Raw genomic sequence first — 21632 nt, 5'->3', positions numbered from 1 at the left:
TTTGTATCTCAATGTGGTTTTGATTTGCATTTCTCTAATAATCAGTGATGATGAGCGTTTTTTTCATGTTTGTTGGCCTCATATATGTCTTCTTTTGAAAAGTGTCTGTTCATATCCTTTGCCCACTTTTGGATGGATTTGTTTGTGTTTTTCTTGTAAATTTGTTTTAGTTCTTTGTAGATTCTGGATATTAGCCCTTTGTCAGATGGGTAGATTGCAAAATTTTTTTCTCATTCTGTTGGCTGTCGGTTCACTCTTATGATTGTTTCTTTTGCTGTACAGAAGCTCTGGAATTTAATTAGGTTCCATTTGTCTATTTTGGCTTTTGTTGCCAATGCTTTTGGTGTTTTAGTCATGAAGTCTTTGCCTATGCCTATGTCCTGAATGGTTTTGCCTAGATTTTCTTCTAGGGTTTTTATGGTGTTAGGTCTTGTATTTAAGTCTTTAATCCATCTGGAGTTAATTTTAGTGTAAGGTGTCAGGAAGGGGTCCAGTTTCTGCTTTCTGCACATGACTAGCCAGTTTTCCCAACAGGATTTATTAAACAGGAAATCCTTTCCCCATTGCTTGTTTTTGTGAGATTTGTCAAAGATTAGATGGTTGTAGATGTGTGGCATTTCCTCCGAGTTCTCTGTTGTGCTCCATTGTTCTATATCTCTATTTTGGTACCAGTGCCATGCTGTTTTTATTACTGTAGCCTTGTAGTATAGTTTGAAGTCAGGTAGTGTGATGCCTCCAGCTTTGTTCTTTTTGCTTAGGAGTGTCTTGGCTATGTGGGATCTCTTTTGGTTCCATATGTAGTTTAAGGTGGTTTTTCCAGTTCTGTGAAGAGGGTCAATGGTAGCTTGATGGAGATAGTGTTGAATCTATAAATTACTTTGGGCAGTATGGCCATTTTCATGATATTGATTCTTCCTAACCATGAGCATGGAATGTTTCTCCATCTGTTTGTGTCCTCTCTTATTTTGTTGAGCAGTGGTTTGTAGTTCTCCTTGAAGAGGTCCTTTACATCCTAAGATTTTAGTTATATTCCTAGGTATTTTATTCTCTTTGTAGCATTTGTGAATGGGAGTTCACTCATGATTTGGCTCTCTGTTAGTCTGTTATCGATGTAAAGAAATGCTTGTTATTTCTGCATGTTGATTTAGTGTCCTGAGACTTTGCTGAAGTTGCTTATCAGTTTAAGGAGATTTTAGACTGAGATGATAGGGTCTTCTAAATATACAATCATGTAATCTGCAAATATAGACAGTTTGACTTCCTCCTTTACTAATTGAATACTCTCTATTTTTTTTTTCTTGCATAATTGCTCTGGCTAGAACTTCCAATACTATATTGAATAGGAGTGGTGAGAGAGGGCATCCTTGTCTAATGCCGGATTTCAAAGGGAATGCTTCCAGTTTTTGCCCATTCAGTATAATACTGGCTGTAGGTTTGTTGTAAATAGTTTTTATTAGTTTGAGATATGTTCCTTCGAAACCTGGTTTACTGAGAGTTTTTAGCATAAAGGACTGTTGAATTTTGTCAAAGGACTTCTCTGCATCTCTTGAGATAATCATTTGGTTTTTGTCTTTGGTTCTGTTTATGTGGTGGATTAAGTTTATAGACTTGCATATGTTGAACCAGTCTTGCATCCCCAGGATGAAGCTTACTTGAAGCTTTTTGATGTGCTATTACAATCTGTTTGCCAGTATTTTATTGAGGAATTTTGCATTGATGTTCATCATGGATATTGGCCCGAAGTTTTCTTTTTTTGTTGAGTCTCTGCCGGGTTTTGGTATCAGGATGATGTTGGTCTCATAAAATGATCTGGGAAGGATTCCCTCTTTTTGAATTGTGTGGAATAGTTTCAGAATACCAGCTCCTCTTTGTACATTTGGTAGAATTCAACTGTGAACCCATCTGGACCTGGGCTTTTTGTGGTTGGTAGACTATTAATTGCTGCCTCAGCTTCAGTGCTTGTTATTGGTCTGTTCAAAATTTCAACTTCTTCCTGGTTTAGGCTTGGGAGGGCGCAGGTGTCCAGGAATGTATCCATTTCTTCCAGGTTTACTGGTTTATGTGCATAGAGTTGTTTTTAGTAATCTCTGATGGTAGTTTGTATTTCTGTGGAATTGGTGGTGATATCCCCTTTTTTGTTTTTTTATTGCATCTATTTGATTCTTCTCCCTTTTCTTTTTTATTAATCTGGCTAGCGGTCTGTCTATTTTGTTGATCTTTTTAAAAAACCAGCTCCTGGATTTATTGAATTTTTGAAGGGTGTTTTGTGTCTCTATCTTCTTCAGTTCTGCTCTGATCTTAGTTATTTCATGTCTTCTGCTAGCTTTTGAGTTTTTTTTTTGATCTAGCTCCTCTAGCTCTTTCAATTTTGACAATAGGTTGTCAATTTTAGATCTTTCTTCTCTTCTCTGGTGGGCATTTATTGCTATAAATTTCCTTCTAGACACTGCTCTAAATGTGTCCCAGAGATTCTGGTACATTGTATCTTCATTCTCATTGGTTTCAAAGAACATCTTTATTTCTGCCTTCATTTCATTGTTTATCCAGTCAACATTCAGGAGCAGGTTGTTCAGTTTCCATGAAGTTGTGTGGTTCTGAGTTAGTTTCTTAATTCTGAGTTCTAGTTTATTGCCTTGTGGTCTGAGAGACTGTTTGTTATGATTTCTGTTCCTTTGCATTTGCTGAGGAGTGATTTACTTCCAATTATATGATCAATTTTAGAGTAGGTGCAATGCGATGCTGAGAAGAATGTGTATTCTGTGGATTTGGGGTGGAGATTTTTGTAGATGTCTATTAGGTCCACTTGGTCCCGCTCTGAGTTCAAGTCCTGGATATCCTTGTTGATTTTCTGCCTTGTTGATCTGTCTAATGTTGACAGTGGAGTGTTAAGGTATCTCACTATTATTGTGTGGGAGTCTAAGTCTCTTTTTAGGTCATTAAGAACTTGATTTATGTACCTGGGTGCTCCTGTATTGGGTGCATATATATTTAGGATCATTAGCTCTTCTTGATGCATTGATCCTTTTACCGTTATGTAATGCCCTTCTTTGTCTCTTGATCTTTGTTGGTTTAAAGTCCATTTGATCGGAGACTAGGATTGTAACTCCTGCTTTTTTTTTGCTCTCCATTTGCTTGATAAATCTTCCTCCAGCCCTTTATTTTGAGCCTATGTGTGTCCTTGCACATGAGATGGGTTTCCTGAATACAGCACACCCATGGTTCTTGACTTTTTATACAATTTGCTAGTCTGTGTCTTTTGATTGGGGCATTTAGCCCATTTACGATTAAGGTTAATATTGTTACGTGTGGATTTGAAACTGCCATTTTGATACTAGCTGGATGTTTTACCTGTTAGTTGACACATTTTCTTCATTATGTCGATGGTCTTTACCATTTGGGACATTTTTGGACTGGCTGTTACTGGTTGTTCCTTTCCTTGTTCAGTGCTTCTTTCAGGAGCTCTTGTAAGACAGGCCTGGTGGTGACAAAATCTCTCAGCAATTGCTTGTCTGTAAAGGATTTTATTTCTCCTTCACTTATGAAGCTTAGTTTGGCTGGATATGAAATTCTAGTTTGAAAGTTCTTTTCATTAAGGATGTTGAATATTGACACCCACTCTCTTCTGGCTTGTAGGGTTTCTGTGGAGAGATCTGCTGTGAGTCTGATTGGCTTCCCTTTGTAGGTAACCCGATCTTCCTCTCTGGCTGCCCTTAGCATTTTTTCCCTCATTTCAACTTTGGTGAATCTGACAATTATGTGCCTTGGGATTGCTCTTCTTAAGCAATATCTTTGTGGTGTTCTCTGTGTTTCTGGGACGTGTATGATGGCCTGCCTTGCTAGGTTGGGGAGTTCTCCTGGATAATATCCTGAAGAATGTTTTCCGGCTTGGATTCAGTCTCTCTGTCACATTCAGGTACACCTATCAAACGTAGATCAGGTCTTTTCAGATAATCCCATATTTCTTGGAGGCTTTGTTCATTTCTTTTCACTCTTTTTTCTCTATTCTTGCCTTCTCATTTTATTTCATTGAGTTGATCTTCAGTCTCTGATATCCTTTCTTTTGCTTGTTCATTTTGGCTTTTGAAACTTGTGTATACTTCGTGACGTTCTCGTGTTGTGTTTTTCAGCTTCGTTATTCTTCTCTAAGCTGTTTATTATAGTTAGCATCTTGTCTAACCTTTTTCTAGGGTCTTAGTTTCTTTGCATTGGGTTAGCACATGTTCTTTGAGCTCTGAGAAGTTTGTTATTACTCACCTTCTGAAGCCTCTGTCAATTCATCAGATTCATTCTCCATCCATCTTTGATCCCTTGCTGGTGAGAAATTTTGTGATTCCTTGGAGGAGGAGAGGCATTCTGGTTTTTGGTGTTTTCATCCTTTTTGCGCTGTTTTTTTTCCCCATCTTAGTGGCTTTATCTACCTGTGGTCTTTGTAGCTAGTTACTTTTGGATGGGGTCTCTAAGTGGACATCCTTTTGGTTGATGTTGAAGCTATTTCTTTCCGTTTCTTAGTTTTTCTTCTAACAGGCTTCTCTGCTGCAGGACTGCTGGAGGTCCACTCTAGACCTGCTTGCCTGGGGATCACTCGCGGGGGCTGCAGAACAGTAAGGGTTGCTGCTGTTTCTTCTTCTGTTATCTTCGTCCCAGAAGGTTACCTGCCAGATGTTGGCCTGAGCTCTCTGTTATGAGGTGTCTCTTTGGGTATATGGGGGTCGGCGAGCTGCTTGAGGAGACAGTCTGTCCCTTCTAGGAGTTCAAGTGCTGTGCTGGGAGCTCCATTGTTCCATTCAGAGCTGCTTGGCAGGTACCTTTAAGTCTGCTGCAGTGGAACTCATATCCACCTCTTTTCCTAGGTGCTGTGACCTGGGAAGGTTGGCTTCAGTTCCTGATGTGCTGCTGCCTTTTTTGAGACATGCCCTGCCCCGCATGGAGTAGTCTAGTCACAGTCTGTCAGCAGAGGTGTTGCTGGGCTGCTGCAGGCTCTGCCCAGCTTCTGTGTGAACTGCTTAGGTATTGGCAGACTGCCTCGGTAGCAGCGGATGCCCTTCCCCGCGCTGAGCTGGATCATCCTGGGTCGAGCTGCGCTTGCTGTGAAACTCTCTATCCAGAGCGTTTCAGATTGCTTGTTTTGTGGAGGTGGTACCTGCTGAGCCAGATCACCTGGCTTCCTGACTCAGCCCCCTCCCTTTCAGTTGAATGGGCGGCTTGTCTTGCAGGCGTTCCAGGCGCCAGTTGAAATGGCTGCCCAGATTTGTGTGAGTTTCTGTGCACCAATCCATGCACTAGCCATGCTGATAACTCATGGTGCTTTTGGCCCCAGAATCTCCTGGTCTGTGGGCAGTGAAAATTTGTTTGGAAATGTAGTGAGCACTCACCCTCTGTGTTGTTCTTGCTGGGAACTGCACTCTGCAGCTGTTCCTATTCAGCCATTTTTGCAATTTTTTTTCCTGATCCTGTCTTTAAGCATTAACGATAAAATGAACTTAGACTAGTGTTTAATTTATTGTTAAGTATTTCTAACTATGTGTAAAGGTTACATTAATATGAAGTTATCTAACAACTGTTGGTGCTGTTTGCATTTTTTCAATCTATTTAGTTAAGGTAATTTTTAATAGGTGTTTCTATTTCCCAAGTAATGTTACCCCTCTATTTTTTAAATGATGAGGAGCTAATTTTAATTTTTCTTAAGGTTTCAGATTACTAGGTGTACTGTCAAGAGCAAAGCTGTTCATATTAGTTGAGAATATGCTAATGTTAGAGGTTCTTCTCCAGGAAAACTAGCTGACTCAGGAGTGGGATGGGATCCAACAATGACAACTTAGCCTGGGGTCTTTCAAGGAGCACTCTAGCATTGACCAGTGGAACCCCCTTAATGAGGCTATCCTTGCTTTAGATTTAGACTTAGGTAATGCCAAACATTGTTTCATGACTTATTTAAACTATGTTTCATCCTCACTTTTGATAACTTTTTATTTTTTAGGGTGTTTCCAATGCAACTTCGAAATACAAAGGCATACATTTTGGCAACTCTTCAGGAAGACAAGAGTTACCTAAAAAGTCAGGTCCTGGTCCTGGACAGTATGATATAGTCCAGTAAGTAAAAAAATATAATATACCTTTGATATAGCTCTTGATTAGAAAAGTATTCTAATAATTCAGACTAGGCTATGCTATAAAGAAAAGACAAATTAGTATGAAAAACTCCAAGAAGTATTATATTTTGGTGTAACCTATATGAAAGTTATTGGTTTTTTTAATAAGCTAAATCTTGTGCTACCCACTATATATGCAGTAACTCATTTAATCTTCACAGCAAGCTTTGCATAGTTAATATTGTTATATCTATTTTATCAGTGAAAAACCCAAGGGTTAAAGGGGATAAATAACATATTCCAGATCATGCAGCTATTAAATGGCAGAGCTAAAGTTAAATTGAAGCCTGTTTGATTACACAGCCCATCTATCCATGTACTGAAATATACTGTCCTTAATTATAAAGTAGACAAATGATCAGAGAAAATGTAAAAGAAGGTGACCCAAAATTCTGCATTTTATCTCTGGCTCTCATCTTCAATCCTCTGACTACATGATGGATTTAGAAGGTATTCTCAGTCAGTGTAAGTCAGAGAATATTTATGAAGAAATACATTTCTGGCAAAATAACTCTATTTTCTCCTACTCCTACAGTGAGGCCTTAGACATGAGTTCATGAAAGGCAAAATTGAGTAGCAAATACCATGTTGTCCTCAGAATCTACTACTTTTTCTCATAATTAGATTTTTAAGAGTTCAGCTTATCTGCCTGATTCTTTCTCTCTTATGGCATACATTTTCTCCCAAGAAGCCACAGAGTGATTACATACTCAATTAATTTGCTAGACAAATCAGACATATCTGCATACTAGCAGTGGATATGTGTTAGAATCTTGCTTGGACTCCCCTGCTACTGTTCATTCATTGAGTAAACATTGTTTGAATTCTTGCTATGTGCCAGTTCTGAACTTAATAACTGAGAATGACAAGAATAAAACATGGCCCTTGTTTTTGGGAATTTATACTCTAATCCATTATCCTGTTCATTTTTTTGCCCTCTTAATATGGAATATATACCTTGGTATTTTTATTCTTTTAGTAATTATGCTAGAATATTAACATGCATATTTAGCTTAATTAAGTCTTTGCTTAATAATAATATTGTTATTCCAAACAAGACAAGATCTGTAGAATACTCTAACATATATCATAGTCTTCTTGACATATGCTTTTTTTCTTCAATATTTTAATCCTATCCTCTTCTTCTGCCAGATTGGCTGGTTTGTGTGCATGCTCTCTCTCTCTCCCTCTCCCCCCTGCCTTTCTTTCCCTCCCTCTCCTCTCTCTCTCTATCTGGCCCTCTCTCTCTGTCACCTTCTCTCCTTCCTCTCTTCTCAGTTTTATTGAGGTTTAAGTAATATAAGTCAAAATTCATCTTTTAAAATGTATATAATTCTGTGATGATTGTTGTCCACCCATTTCACTATACTTCTGACTGACTACCCCAGGTATAATTGGGACTCTAAGCAGTGTTGACAGATTCTGCTTGGTGGTTTTTCCTACCAGTCTGTTTTACTTCCCTAACCTTGTCCCACTCTCATTCTCACCCTATTTATTATGCTGTTGCTTTATTTGATCTTTGTTATTTCTCTTGTATTTCCCTTTTTTCCATTTGTATTTTAACTTTTTGAAGAAATGTATTAATATAGATTGCATTCCTGACTGCTTCAGTCATTTCACCATTTTAGTAATTTGCTCTTTAATTTAACTGCTTTCACTGTATCTTTTACTTGGAGTTGTCTTAGTTCCTTCTGGCAGTTGACATTTTCTACTTGTTTTTTTCTTTTTTTGACTTTTTGTTTTATTTAGTGAGTCAGGATTATTCTGGGAGTCTTGATTCAATACAAAAGTGTAGATATTTGGTCACTGTAAATGAAAGATAAGTGTATAGCTCTCTTTTTGGGAAAGATACAGACCTAAATGATATGTGATATTTCTGATATTTCATATATAAATTTCTTATCCATAAACCTTTTTGAGGATTGAAAGCAAGTTTATTTGTTGTTTTGTTTTTTTTGTTTTTATTTGTTGAGTTTTTAGCAAATAATAGTAAGGAAGTGAGCATTTAATAGTGAGTGGGATGGTAGGGGCATATTAAATCACAGCACTGCTGAACAAAGAAAGTAATAGTAATTACATAACTTTGTGTTTTTTATATATATATATTTATTTATTTTTTAATTTTTTATATATTATTGCATTTTAGGTTTTGGGGTACATGTGAAGAACATGTAAGATTGTTGCATAGGTACACACATGGCAGTGTGGTTTGCTGCCTTCTGCCCAATCACTTATATCTGGCATTTCTCCCCATGTTATCCCTCCCCAACTCTCCACCCCCTGCTGTCCCTCCCCTAGTTCCCCCGCACAGACCCCAGTGTGTGATGCTCCCCTCCCTGTGTCCATGTGTTCTCAATGTTCAATACCTGCCCATGAGTGAGAACATGTGGTGTTTGATTTTCTGTTCTTGGGTCAGGTTGCTGAGAATGATGGTTTCCAGGTTCATCCATGTCCCTACAAAGGACATGAACTTAGCATTTTTTATGGCTGCATAGTATACCATGGTGTATATGTGCCACATTTTCCCTGTCCAGTCTATCATCGATGGGCATTTGAGTTGGTTCCAAGTCTTTGCTATTGTAAACAGTGCTGCAGTGAACATTCGTGTGCATGTGTCCTTATAGTAGAATGATTTATAATCCTTTGGATATATACCCAGTAATGAGATTGCTGGGTCAAATGGATTTAGGTCCTTGAGGAATCGCCACGTTGTCTTCCACAATGGTTGAACTAATTTACACTCCCACCAATGTGTAAAAGTGTTCCTATTTCTCCACATCCTCTCCAGCATCTGTTGTCTCCGGATTTTTTAATGATTGCCATTCTAACTGGCGTGAGATGGTATCTCAATGTAGTTTTGATTTGCATTTCTCTAATGACCAGTGATGATGAGCATTTTTTCATATGTTTGTTGGCCTCATATATGTCTTCTTTTGTAAAGTGTCTGTTCATATCCTTCGCCCACTTTTGAATGGGCTTGTTTGTTTTTTTCTTGTAAATCAGTTTTAGTTCTTTGTAGATTCTGGATATTAGCCCTTTGTCAGGTGGGTAGACTGCAAAAATTTTTTCCCATTCTGTTGGTTGCCGATTCACTCTAATGACTGTTTCTTTTGCTGTGCAGAAGCTCTGGAATTTAATTGGATTCCATTTGTCTATTTTGGCTTTTGTTGCCAATGCTTTTGGTGTTTTAGTCATGAAGTCCTTGCCTATGCCTATGTCCTGAATGGTTTTGCCTAGATTTTCTTCTAGGGTTTTTATGGTGTTAGGTCTTATATTTAAGTCTTTGATCCATCTAAAGTTAATTTTAGTGTAAGGTGTCAGGAAGGGGTCCAGTTTCTGCTTTCTGCACATGACTAGCCAGTTTTCCCAACAGGATTTATTAAACAGGAAATCCTTTCCCCATTGCTTGTTTTTGTGAGATTTGTCAAAGATCAGATGGTTGTAGATGTGTGGCATTGCCTCTGAGCCCTCTGTTCTGTTCCATTTATCTATATCTCTGTTTTGTTACCAGTACCATGCTGTTTTTATTACTGTAGCCTTGTAGTATAGTTTGAAGTCAGGTAGTGTGATGCCTCCAGCTTTGTTCTTTTTGCTTAGAATTGACTTGGCTATGCGGGCTCTCTTTTGGTTCCATATGTAGTTTAAGGTGTTTTTTTCCAGTTCTGTGAAGAAGGTCATTGGTAACTTGATGGGGATAGCATTGAATCTATAAATTACTTTGGGCAGTATGGCCATTTTCATGATATTGATTCTTCCTAACCATGAGCATGGAATGTTTCTCCATCTGTTTGTGTCCTCTCTTATTTTGTTGAGCAGTGGTTTGTAGTTCTCCTTGAAGAGGTCCTTTACATCCTAAGAGGTTAGTTGTATTCCTAGGTATTTTATTCTCTTTGTAGCAATTGTGAATGGTAGTTCATTCTTGATTTGGCTCTCTTTAAGTCTGTTATTGGTGTATAGGAATGCTTGTGATTTTTGCACATTGATTTAGTATCCTGAGACTTTGCTGAAGTTGCTTATCAGTTTCAGGAGATTTTGGGCTGAGATTATGGGGTCTCCTAAATATACAATCATGTAATCTGCAAATATAGACAATTTGACTTCCTCCTTTCCTATTTGAATACTCTTTATTTCTTTTTCTTGCCTGATTGCTCTGGCTAGAACTTCCAATACTATATTGAATAGGAGTGGTGAGAGAGGGCATCATTGCCTAGTGCCAGATTTCAAAGGGAATGCTTCCAGTTTTTGCCCATTCAGTATGATATTGACTGTGGGTGTGTTGTATATTTTTTAATCTGCCTATGTTCTGTATAGTTTGTTGGAAATATTGGGTATCAGATTTTTTTGGAAATTCTCTTTGTGAAATAGAAAAAATAGTAGTGTAGTCTGTATATCTGGTTTAAATGTGATTCTTGTAATATTACTAGCTAGCAGTTATTGCATGCTTATTATGAGCCCTGTTGACATTAACCACCTTATTTTATGTATATTATCTACTTTAATCATTGCAACCTTGAAAATTGGTTATCACTATTTCCAATGACCAGATTCCAATCACCAGTTTCATCAGGGGATGAATCTGAAGCTTAGAGAAATTACGTGATTTGCATAAGGTTATATAACCAGCAGGTAGCAATGCTGGAATCTTATCAGGCTGTCTAACTCCCAAGATTGGGCTTTTATTTACTGCTTATTTAGTTTTTGATTCTTTCTTGAGGTTTCCTGAATTTCAATGAAAAGAAGTTTCCCTTTTGTTTTCGAATATCTTTATTCCCTTTTCTGATTGTTTTTTGATATAGATAGCACAGGGCTATTTTCCTCTTATTTTGGTAATAGTTGAAATACCAAGGGATTTGGAATTTAATGTCACATAGAATACACAGGAAACTTTTTAAAATTGATTTTAATTCCTTTGGATGTGTATAACACAAAGGAAACTTTTTTTTAGAGTTAGCTTTTTATTCAATTCATGATGTAAATACCAAGTCTTATTTTCTTTTTGTAATAATTATTCAAATAGGTGTATAATAATGCTCTGAACTGGAAAAAAGCATAACTAACCAACAAAACAAATACATTTTACAAAATTTTGAATTTATTAGTCTAATACACCTAGATGATCTTATTATCCCATACTTTAAAAGCAGGACATGTTGCTGTAGAAAGAATTTCTTTGCTTACATAAATATTTAGATTTAAAATTGAGAACTCTTAATTTCTGTTTGAACTTTCTAAAGGAAAAAGACATCATATTATGAAAATGTTAGCATAAAGAGAGATCAACAACAAAATCATTGCTCATTTATCCCACGATTATATGAAATAATAGTATTGCAGGTGAAAAAAAAGTTAAGTTGAAAAGTGGCTGTTGCGTTTATTTTCCTCGATTTTAAGATCATTGAATCCTATTATCACAAGGTTACTGTGCTCTTTGGTCTAATATGCCTGATAGTTAATCGTCATTCAATGAATATTGTAGAAGAAACTGTATTTATTCTCTCTGTCAAGCGGTTGTTGTCTCTGCTTAAAAACCTCCTTGCAAAGAACTCATGACTCCTAAGTCGATTTTTAAAATAATTTTTTTCTACCTAAGCATGCAAAGAAAATGAAACAAAGGGGTGGAACTCAGAAGTCCCTGTGGATTTTCAAAAGCCAAATTTTACAACCCCTACAATATTACCATTTACTACCAGCTTTTTTCTGACCCAGTCAGATGTAAGAGGCGTCTAACTGAATTAAACCCTGTGAAAACAAGCTTGTTAATTACAGGATCAAATCTCATCCTGGACCCAGTTCCATTTCTGTCTGAGGGACCACAGGACACAAGTGAGTCCTTGCAGGTACCTTGCCTGTTCACTCAGCGCTCCTGGGGGTTGTTCAAAGGTCTACTTTGGACCCCACTTCTGACACCTTCTGTTAAAAGAAAAACTTTAGCTGAATTTAAAGGAGTGTGATTGAGCAATGAATGATTTGCGAATTGGGTAGCCCATAAAATCACAGTAAATTCAGAGAGACTCCAGGGATGCCTTTTGGTCAGAATAAATTTATAGACAAAAAAGAGAAATGACATACCGAAATTCGAAGTGAGGTACAGAAACAACTGGATTGGTTACAGGTTGGCATTTGCCTTATTTGAACACAGTTTGAACACTCAGCAGAGTATGAGTGGTTGCAGTATGGCTGCTGGGATTGGTCAAGACTCAGCTATTGTTACAGGTGCATACTACAAAGTTAGGTATTCAGTCTTGTTTACCTATTAAGTTAGGTTGCACTTCGTTCTCAAGGACACAAGTATGGAAGTGTCCTTCTCAGGCCGTAGTTTGCTTTAAAAATAGTAATAATAGATATCTTGGGATGTTAGGGGAGTAGGTCGGAAAAGATATGACTGTTCTAAAGAGCTGAAGATTTGATTGCTTCTTGTTGTGTTCCCTTGTAGTGAGATCTAATACACAGTTTAAATTTGACTATACATAAGGCCAATTTACCTCTAATTACATATGTGCTTTGAAATACATAATAAAGAAATGTGAGTTTACCCAGAGCTTGTTCATCTGTTATTAAATGTAATGTGACTCTTTCTTTTGAAAATCAGCTCTGTGAAAACAAGTCTGATAAAATAAGAATTTTTAAGTATCATAGAGAATTTATAATTAAAGCAGAAATGTGAAAGTATTATTAGTTTTACATATTTAGTATAATATCAAACTAATAAATGCTTGGGTTAAAATTGAAGATTTGCGCAATGACTTTTTCTATCACAGTATCTTAAAACTAGAGAAATAAAAATAAAAAGAATCACTTTTTATTTCTTTACCTTATTATAAGTAGTAAAAAGAATAAGAAATTAAATTGAGTGAACTGGTTGAAATATAGGGGTTTTATTATATGTAGCATTTTCTTAGTGCTTTATTATCATAGCAAATATTTGTTCCTAAGGTGTAAAACATTTTCATTTAAGTTTTCAGCCGATAAAGGAAGATGGACCCTTCTTCGTTCCCTAAATTCCAATTTTTTTGGCTTGTATAATGCTAAATCGTAGTTTCCCATGATTATTTTGAAATGGAACCATGAAATATTCCATTATTTTGTTATGTACACAACTAAATGCTGACACTGAGTGTGCATGTGTGCATATGTGTGTGTATAGGCAAGCAAGTAGGAAAAGGCAGGGATGACTTAAAAGCGAATTTGGGATGCTGGAGAGGATGTGGAGAAATAGGAATGCTTTTACACTGTTGGTGGGAGTGTAAATTAGTTCAACAATTGTGGAAGACAATGTGATGATTCCTCAAGGATCTAGAAATAGAAATACCATTTGACTCAGCAATCCCATTACTGGGTATTTACCCAAAGTATTATAAATCATTCTATTATCAAGACACATGCACATGTATGTTTATTGTGGCACTGTTTACAATAGCAAAGACTCGGAACCAACCCAAATGCCCATCAATGATAGACTGGATAAAGAAAATGTGGCACATATATACCATGGAATGCTATGCAGCCATAAAAATGGATGAGTTCTTGTCCTTTGCAGGGACATGATGAAGCTAGAAACTATCATTCTCAGCAAACTGACACAGGAACAGAAAACCAAACACCACATGTTCTCACACGTAAGTGGGTGTTGAACAGTGAGAACACATTGACACAGGGAGGGAAACATCACACACCAGGACCTTTCGGGGAGTGGGGCGGGGGGTTAGGGGAGGGATAACGTGGGGTGGGAAATTAGAGAGGGATAACATTAGGAAAAATACCTAATGTAGATGATGGGGGATGGATGCAGCAAGCCACCATGGCACATGTATACTTATGTAACCAACCTGCATGTTCTGCACATGTACCCCAGAACTTAAAATATAATAAAAATAAACAAAAAAGTGAATTTAGATAACTGTGTCACTAGCAGAGTTGGTAATCACAGAAACTACTCATTATGATGAGCAGATAATGAGTTCTGCTTTAGATAATTGAATTTGGAGAAAAATTACCAACAGATAGTAGAAATTTGAAAATAGAATTTGTAATACAAATTATGGGTAGAGATACTGATTTGGCAGTTATGAAGGTGATAATTGAAGCAATGAGGTAGCTATAGAAGAGAATACAGAGATAAGAAGAAAATTAAGAACAGATCCTGAAAGAACACAGATTTTGGGAGTGAGGCATGACAGAAAAGCTAAAGGAAAGATAATTAGTGAAGTAGGAAGTGAGTCAGGGAATTTAGATACAAGGATAGAGTTTCAAAAAGGAAAGATTATAGAAATATTTTTATAGAAAGATGGTCATGATAAATTAGTAAATAAAAAAGCAAATGCATAATATGATTTTTATTACTATTAATAAATACATGTACATTTAATCATAGTAAAATATTTATTTTTTATTATACTTTAAGTTCTGGGGTACATGTACAAAACGTGCAGGTTTGTTGCATAGGTATACACATGCATGGTGGTTTGCTGCATCCATCCCCTCATCATCAACATTAGGTATTTCTCCTAATGCCATCCAAATATTTATATTGTTTAACTCAAAGTAGTGAAATTATGGGTGACTTTAATTAATCTTTTCTGCTTAGTTGAATTTTCTAATGTTTTATAACGAACATGTTATTTAAAAAGATAATGAAATTGCAATAACTTTTTAAAAGAAGAGATAATGGAGAAGAATGCAGGACAAAGCAAGGCTTTATGTTTAATTAATAAAAGATATTGAGAGAGTAAGTATTTTAATTATTGTGAGTATTGAAAGAACAGTTTTGGTAGCAGATGAAAGTTAGATTCCATGGAATAAGGGAAATGGGGCCAGGCAATAGAAACATTGAATATATAATATATATATAATTATAATTATTTGTTATATATCATATTACATGTTAATATATTACATGATATATTCCATATTAATATACATATGTTATATTGTTACATACTATATTAATATTGTTATATATTATATATTATATAATAATAATGTATATATTATGATATTCAAAGCTTCTACCACCTTCTACCACCAGAACTTTAATGGCAAAGGGAAGAAGAAAAATCAGATGGTTGATTAAGAGGAGACTGAAGGATCCAGTGGGAATAGAGGAGCTACAGAAATGTATAGATGAGATAATTAATATTGTACTGTTCAGGAGCAGATGAACAAAGGGATCCAAGGCATAAACAGCTAGCTTATATTAAAGAAGAACAGACATACCTCTTTTTTTATTAAAAGGAAGAAAGAATGGATGATGAAATAGATCATGGATTAGAAAGCTTTTTCTGTAAAGGGGCAGATATTAAGTGTTTAGAATTTGTGGGTTATATAATGTCTTTCACAACTACTCAACTGTTATTGTAGCACAAAAGGAGCCATAGACAATATATAGATGAATAGTATTCCAGTAAAACTTTCATTTACAAAAGCAGACAGTAACTGGATGTGGCTTATTGGCCATAGTTTGCAGATCCCTGAAAGACAAATATTGAGGCATATAGGAGAGATGCAATCATTTTATTTAGATAACCTATGTTGTTTTGGTGATGTAATCAATGAGGTCCTTTTCAGAGGGTGAGGGAGGTAGGTGTTCAATAATTGAGGAATGCAATATACATCATAATATAACATAAGGAATGTGACAAATAGTTAAATTACGATAAATAAAATAGTTGCAGGTGGAAGAAAAAGGTCCCATTTTATAGTGGTTAGCACAAATTCATTGTTGACAATATGAGGGCAAGAGTAGGTATGGCTAAGCATTGCCAGAGGTTGGAGCTATAAATATGGTTAAATGTCAAGGGTTTGAGAGAATCAGAATTTCCAAGGCCAGTATGGCTAATCTTGGAATCATTGCTAAGTAGGAGGATAAAGAAATCATAAGGGGATTCATAGCATCTAAGAACAGCGAGGAGTTGAGATTGAGAGATAAAAATGAGAGTCAACAGAAGGTAGGTAGGAGAGAGGGAATACAAGAGGTGAAAGGATAGGAGATTATGGTCACTGAGGGTAAATGTTAGAGTTCAATGTCATGGAGGAGAAATTGTTCCTAGTGACCACAAAATCTTGAGTGTTTTCTGTCTATAGGTAGCTCAATTGGAGATTAAATTTGTGATCAGGTGATAGGGAATTTTGTTGAAGGCTGTCTTTGCATCTATTGAGATAATCATGTGGTTTTTGTCTTTGGTTCTGTTTATGTGATGGATTACATTTATAGATTTGCATATGTTGAACCAGCCTTGCATCCCTGGGATGAAGCCAACTTGATCGTGATGGATAAGCTTTTTGATGTGCTGTTGCATTTGTTTTGTCAGTATTTTATTGAAGATTTTTGCATTGATGTTCAATGGATATTGGCCTGAAGTTTTCTTTTTTAGTTGAATCTCTGCCAGGTTTTGGTATCAGGATGATGTTGGTCTCATAAAATAATTTGGGAAGGATTCCCTCTTCTTGGATTGTTTGGAATAGTTTCAGAAGAAATGGTACCAGCTTCTCTTTGTATGTGTGGTAGAATTCGGCTGTGACCCCATCTGCACCTGGATTTTTTTTTGGTTGGTAGGGTATTAATTGCTGCCTCAACTTCAGACCTTGTTATTGGTCTATTTGGGGTTTCAACTTGGGAGGGTGCGAGTGTCCACGTATTTATCCATTTCTTCCAGATTTACTGATATATGTGCGTAGAGTTGTTTGTAGTAATCTTTGATGGTAGTTTGTATTTCTGTGGAATTGGTGGTGATGTTCCCTTTTTCATTTTTTATTGCATCTATTCTGATCTTCTCTCTTTTCTTTTTTATTAGTCTGGCTAGTGGTCTATTTTGTTGGTCTTTTCAAAAAACCAGCTCCTGGATTTACTGATTTTTTTGAAGGGTTTTTTGTTTCTATCTCCTTCAGCTCTGCTTTGATCTTAGTTATTTCTTGTCTTCTGCTAGCTTTTGAGTTTTTTTTATCTTGCTCCTCTAGCTCTTTCAATTTTGATGATAGGGTGTTAATTTTAGATCTTTCCTCGTTTATCATGTGGGCATTTATTGCCACAAATTTCCCTCTAGACACTGCTTTAAATGTGTCCCAGAGATTCTGGCATGTTGTGTCTTCGTTCTCACTGGTTTCAAAGAACATCTTTATTTCTTTCTTCATTTCAGTGTTTATCCAGTTGTCATTCAGGAGCAAATTGTTCAGTTTCCATGTAGTTGTGCAGTTTTGAGTGAGTTTCTTGATTCTGAGTTCTAATTTGATTGCACTGAGCAAGTTGTTCAGTTTCCATGTAGTTGTGCAGTTTTGAGCTAGTTTCTTAATTCTGAGTTCTAATTTGATTGCATTCTTTTTATTTGCTGAGGAGTGATTTACTTCCAAATATGTGGTCAGTTTTAGAGTAGGTGCAATGCGATGCTGAGAAGAATGTATATTCTGTGGATTTGGGGTGGAGAGTTCTGTAGATGCCTATTAGGTTTGCTTGGTCCAGATCTGCATTCATGTCCTGGATATCCTTGCTAATTTTCTGTCTTGTTGATCTGTCTAATATTGACAGTGGAGTATTAAAGTCTTCCACTATTATTGTGTAGAGTCTAAGTCTCTTTGTGGGTCATTAAGAACTTGTTCCATGTATCTGGGTGCTCCTGTATTGGGTTCATATATATTTAGGACAGTTAGCTTTGCTTGTTGCATTGATCCTTTTACCATTATGTAAAGCCCTTCTTTGTCTCTTTTGATCTTTGTTGGTTTTAAGTCTGTTTTATCAAAGACTAGGATTGCAACCCTGCTCTTTTTTGCTCTCCATTTGCTTGGTAAATCTTCTTCCATCCCTTTATTTTGAGTCTATGTGTGTCTTTGCAGGTGATATGGATCTCCTGGATACAGCACACCGTTGGGTCTTGACTTTTTATCCAGTTTGCCAGTCTGTCTTTTGATTGGGACGTTTAGGCTGTTTACATTTAAGGTTAATATTGTTATGTTTGAATTTGATCCTGCCATTTTGTTACTGGATGGTCGTTTTGCCCATTAGTTGATGGTGTTTCTTCATTGTGTCATTGGACTTTACCATTTGGTATATTTTTGCAGTGGCTGGTACTGGTTGTTCCTTTCCATGTTTAGTGCTTCCTTCAGGAGCTCTTGTAAGGCTGGTCTTGTGGTGATGAAATCTCTCAGCAATTGCTTGTCCATAAAGGATTTTATTTCTCCTTCACTTATGAATCTTAGTTTGGGTGTATATGAAATTTTGGGTTGAAAGTTATTTTCTTAATGGATGTTGAATATTGGCCCCCATTCTTTTCTGGCTTGTAGGGTTTCTGCTGAGAGATCTGCTGTGAGTCTAACAGGTTTCTCTTTGTGGGTGACCTGAACTGTCTCTCTGGCTGTCCTTAACAATTTTTTCTTCATTTCAACCCTGGTGAATCTGACAATTATGTGCCTTCGGGTTGCTCTTCTTGAGGATTATCTTTGTGGTGTTCTCTGTATTTCTTGGATTTGAACGTTGCCTTCTGGGGGCGGGCAACTCTGTCCGGCAGGTGCTCTCAGTGCTAGTCAGATTGCCCATCCAGATTTGTGCCAAGAACTCGTAGGCCAGTTGGAGCTGCTGCTCAAATCTCTGCTGATAACTCGCAGTCCTTTTGGCGGGGATCTCCTGGTCTGTGGGTTGGAGAGGGCACGGGAGAAACACAGTATCTGAATGGGAGTGCTGTGGGGGTGTGGAGGGAGAAGTCCCTGATCCTTTGTTCAGTTGCACTTCCCAGATGGGGCAGCACCCCGCCCTGCCTCGGTTCGCCCTCTTTGGGCTACACCCACTGTTAAACCAATCCCATTGACATGAACCTCATACCTCTATTGGAGATGCGGAGATCTCTCACCTTCTGCGTCTCTCTTGCTGGGAGCTGCGCTCAGGAGCTATTTCTATTCAGTTACCTTGGTGGAAGTCAGCAGTTTAAGTTTTAAAGTAGTAAAATAATTTAAAAAGTAAGTGCTGTAGTATCTTTATTTTTTGTTTTTTGTTTTTAATCTTTGTAGATACATTGGTATATATATTTACAGGTACATGAGCTATTTTGGTATAGGCATGCAACGTGTAATAATCACATCATGGAAAATTGGGTCTCCATCTCCTGAAGCATTTATCCTTTGTGTTATAAACAATCCAATACTCTTAGTTGTTTTAAACTGTACAGGTCAGTTGTTATTGACTATAGTCCCCCTGTTGTGCTATTAAATACTAGGTATTTAAAAACATTTAAATTTTTTTTTTAGAATTTATTTTTATTTTTGAATTTTGTGAGTACATAGTATATATATATATACATAAATTATACATTTAAATATAGATTTAAATTTTATATATATGTATAATTTTTATTTTATTTTGAGATGGAATCTCACTCTTTTGTCCAGGCTGGAGTGCAGTGGTACTATCTCTGCTCACTGCAACTTTTACCTCCCAGCTTCAAGCAATTCTTCTGCCTCAGCCTCCCGAGTAGCTGGGACTACAGGTGCATGCCACCACATCCAGCTGATTTTTGTATTTTTAGTAGAGGTGAGGTTTCACCATATTGGCCAGGCTGGTCTAGAACTCAACCTAGAGATCTGCCCACCTCGGCCTCCCAAAATGCTGGGATTACAGGCATGAGCCACTGTTTCAGGCTGGCATATATATTTTTATGGGGTACATGAGATGTTTTGATACAGGCATGCAATGTGAAATAAGCACATTACAGAGAATGGGTTATCCATCCTCTTAAGCACTTATCCTTTGAGTTACACAATGAAATTATATTCTTTAAGGTATTTTGAAATGTACAATTATTATTGACTCTAATCACCCTATTGTGCTATCAAATAGTAGGTCTAATTCATTCTTTCCATTTATTTTTTGTACCCAGTAACCCTCCCCAACTCCCTGTGAGCTTCATCCCCTGGCCATCCCTGACTCTGGTAATCACCCTTCTATGATTTATCTATGAGTTCAGTTGCTTTGAATTTTAGATCTCACAAATAAGTGAGAACATGTGATGTTTGTCTTTCTGTGCCTGGCTTATTTCAATTAACATAATGACCTCCAGTTCCATTCATGTTGTTGCAGATGACAGAATCTTATTCTTTTTTATGGCTAAATAGTTCTCTGTTGTGAATATGTACCACATTTTCTTTATCCATTCGTCTATTGATGGACACTTAAACTGCTTCTAAATCTTGGCTGCTGTCAAGAGTGCTGCCATAAAAATATGGGAGTGCAGATATCTCTTTGATATATTGATTTCATTTATTTTGGCTATATACCTAGCAATGGGATTGCTGGTTTATATGGTAGCTCAATTTTTTTTTTTTTTTTTTTTTTTTTTTAGGAAACTGTAAACTGTTTTCATAGTGGTTACACTAATTTACATTCCCACCATCAGTGTACAAGGGTTTCCTTTTCTCCATATTGTCACCAGCATTTGTTATCGCCTGATTTTTAGATAAAAGCCATTTTAACTAGGGTAAGATCATATCTCATTATAGTTTTGATTTGGATTTCTCTGATGATCAATGATGTTCATCACCTGTTCATATGCCTGTTTGCCATTTGTTTATCTTCTTTGGGAACTATCTGTTGAAATCTTTTGCCTATTTTTAAATTGGATTACTAGATTTTTCCCTATTGGTTTGTTTGAGCTCCTTATATGTTCTCATTATTAATCCATTGTTAGATGGATAGTTTGCAAATATTTTCTTCCATTATGTGGGCTGTGTCTTCACTTTGTTGATTGTATCCTTTGCTGTGCAGAAGTCTTTTTAACTTGATGTGATAACATTTGTCCATTTTTGCTTTGGTTACCTGTGCTTATGGGGTATTATTCAGGAAGTCTTTGCCAGTCCAATGTCCTGGAATTTCTCGAATATTTTCTTTTAGTAATTTCATACTTTGAAGTCATAGATTTAAGTCTTCAATTCATTTTGATTGGATTTTTGTATAAGGCAAGAGAGAGAGGTCTAGTCTCATCCTTCTGGTTATGGATATCCAGTTTTCCTAGCAAAATTTATTGAAGAGACTGTTTTTTCCCAATGTATGTACTTAGCACTGTAGTTGAAAATGAGTTCACTGTAGGTGTGTGGGTTTTTTTCTGGGTTCTCTATTCTGTTCCACTAGTCTACGTGTCTGCTTTTATGCCAGTACTATGGCATTTTGGTTACTGTAGCTTTGTAATATTGAAGTTAGGTAATGTGATTCCTCCAGTTTTGTTCTTTTTGCTTAGGATAGCTTTAGTTATTTTGGGTCTTTTGTGATTCCATATACACTTTAGAATCTTTTGTTTTTTTCTTTCTGTGAAGAATGTCATTGGTATCTTGACAGAGATTGCATTGGATCTATAGATTGCTTTGGGTATCACGGGCATTTTAACAGTATTGATTCCAATCCATGAACAAGGAATATCTTTCCATTTTTTGGTGTCCACTTTAATTTATTTCATCAGTGTTTTGTTTTACAGCTTTCATTATAGAGGTTTTTCACTTCTTTGGTTAATTCCT

The 21632-nt window shown here is 36.6% G+C and overlaps 1 protein-coding gene across 1 annotated transcript in view; it reads left to right on the top strand.

Annotated features, from left to right (window-relative positions):
* STPG2 (sperm tail PG-rich repeat containing 2) overlaps window positions 1-21632 on the top strand; it is a 1129165-nt gene that overhangs the window by 38837 nt on the left and 1068696 nt on the right. The window contains exon 3 of the mRNA XM_064369406.1: window positions 5978-6090. The gene's annotated coding sequence lies outside the window, so the exon portion shown is untranslated. The remainder of the gene's footprint in view (window positions 1-5977; window positions 6091-21632) is intronic.

Source organism: Aotus nancymaae, unplaced genomic scaffold (genome assembly GCF_030222135.1).
Source record: "Aotus nancymaae isolate 86718 unplaced genomic scaffold, 86718_ANA_hifiasm-v0.15.2.pri h1tg000006l, whole genome shotgun sequence".
NCBI classification, from domain to species: Eukaryota; Metazoa; Chordata; class Mammalia; order Primates; family Aotidae; genus Aotus; species Aotus nancymaae.
Note: the sequence above shows the minus strand (reverse complement) of the source record. Positions and strands in the feature narration are given on the sequence as shown.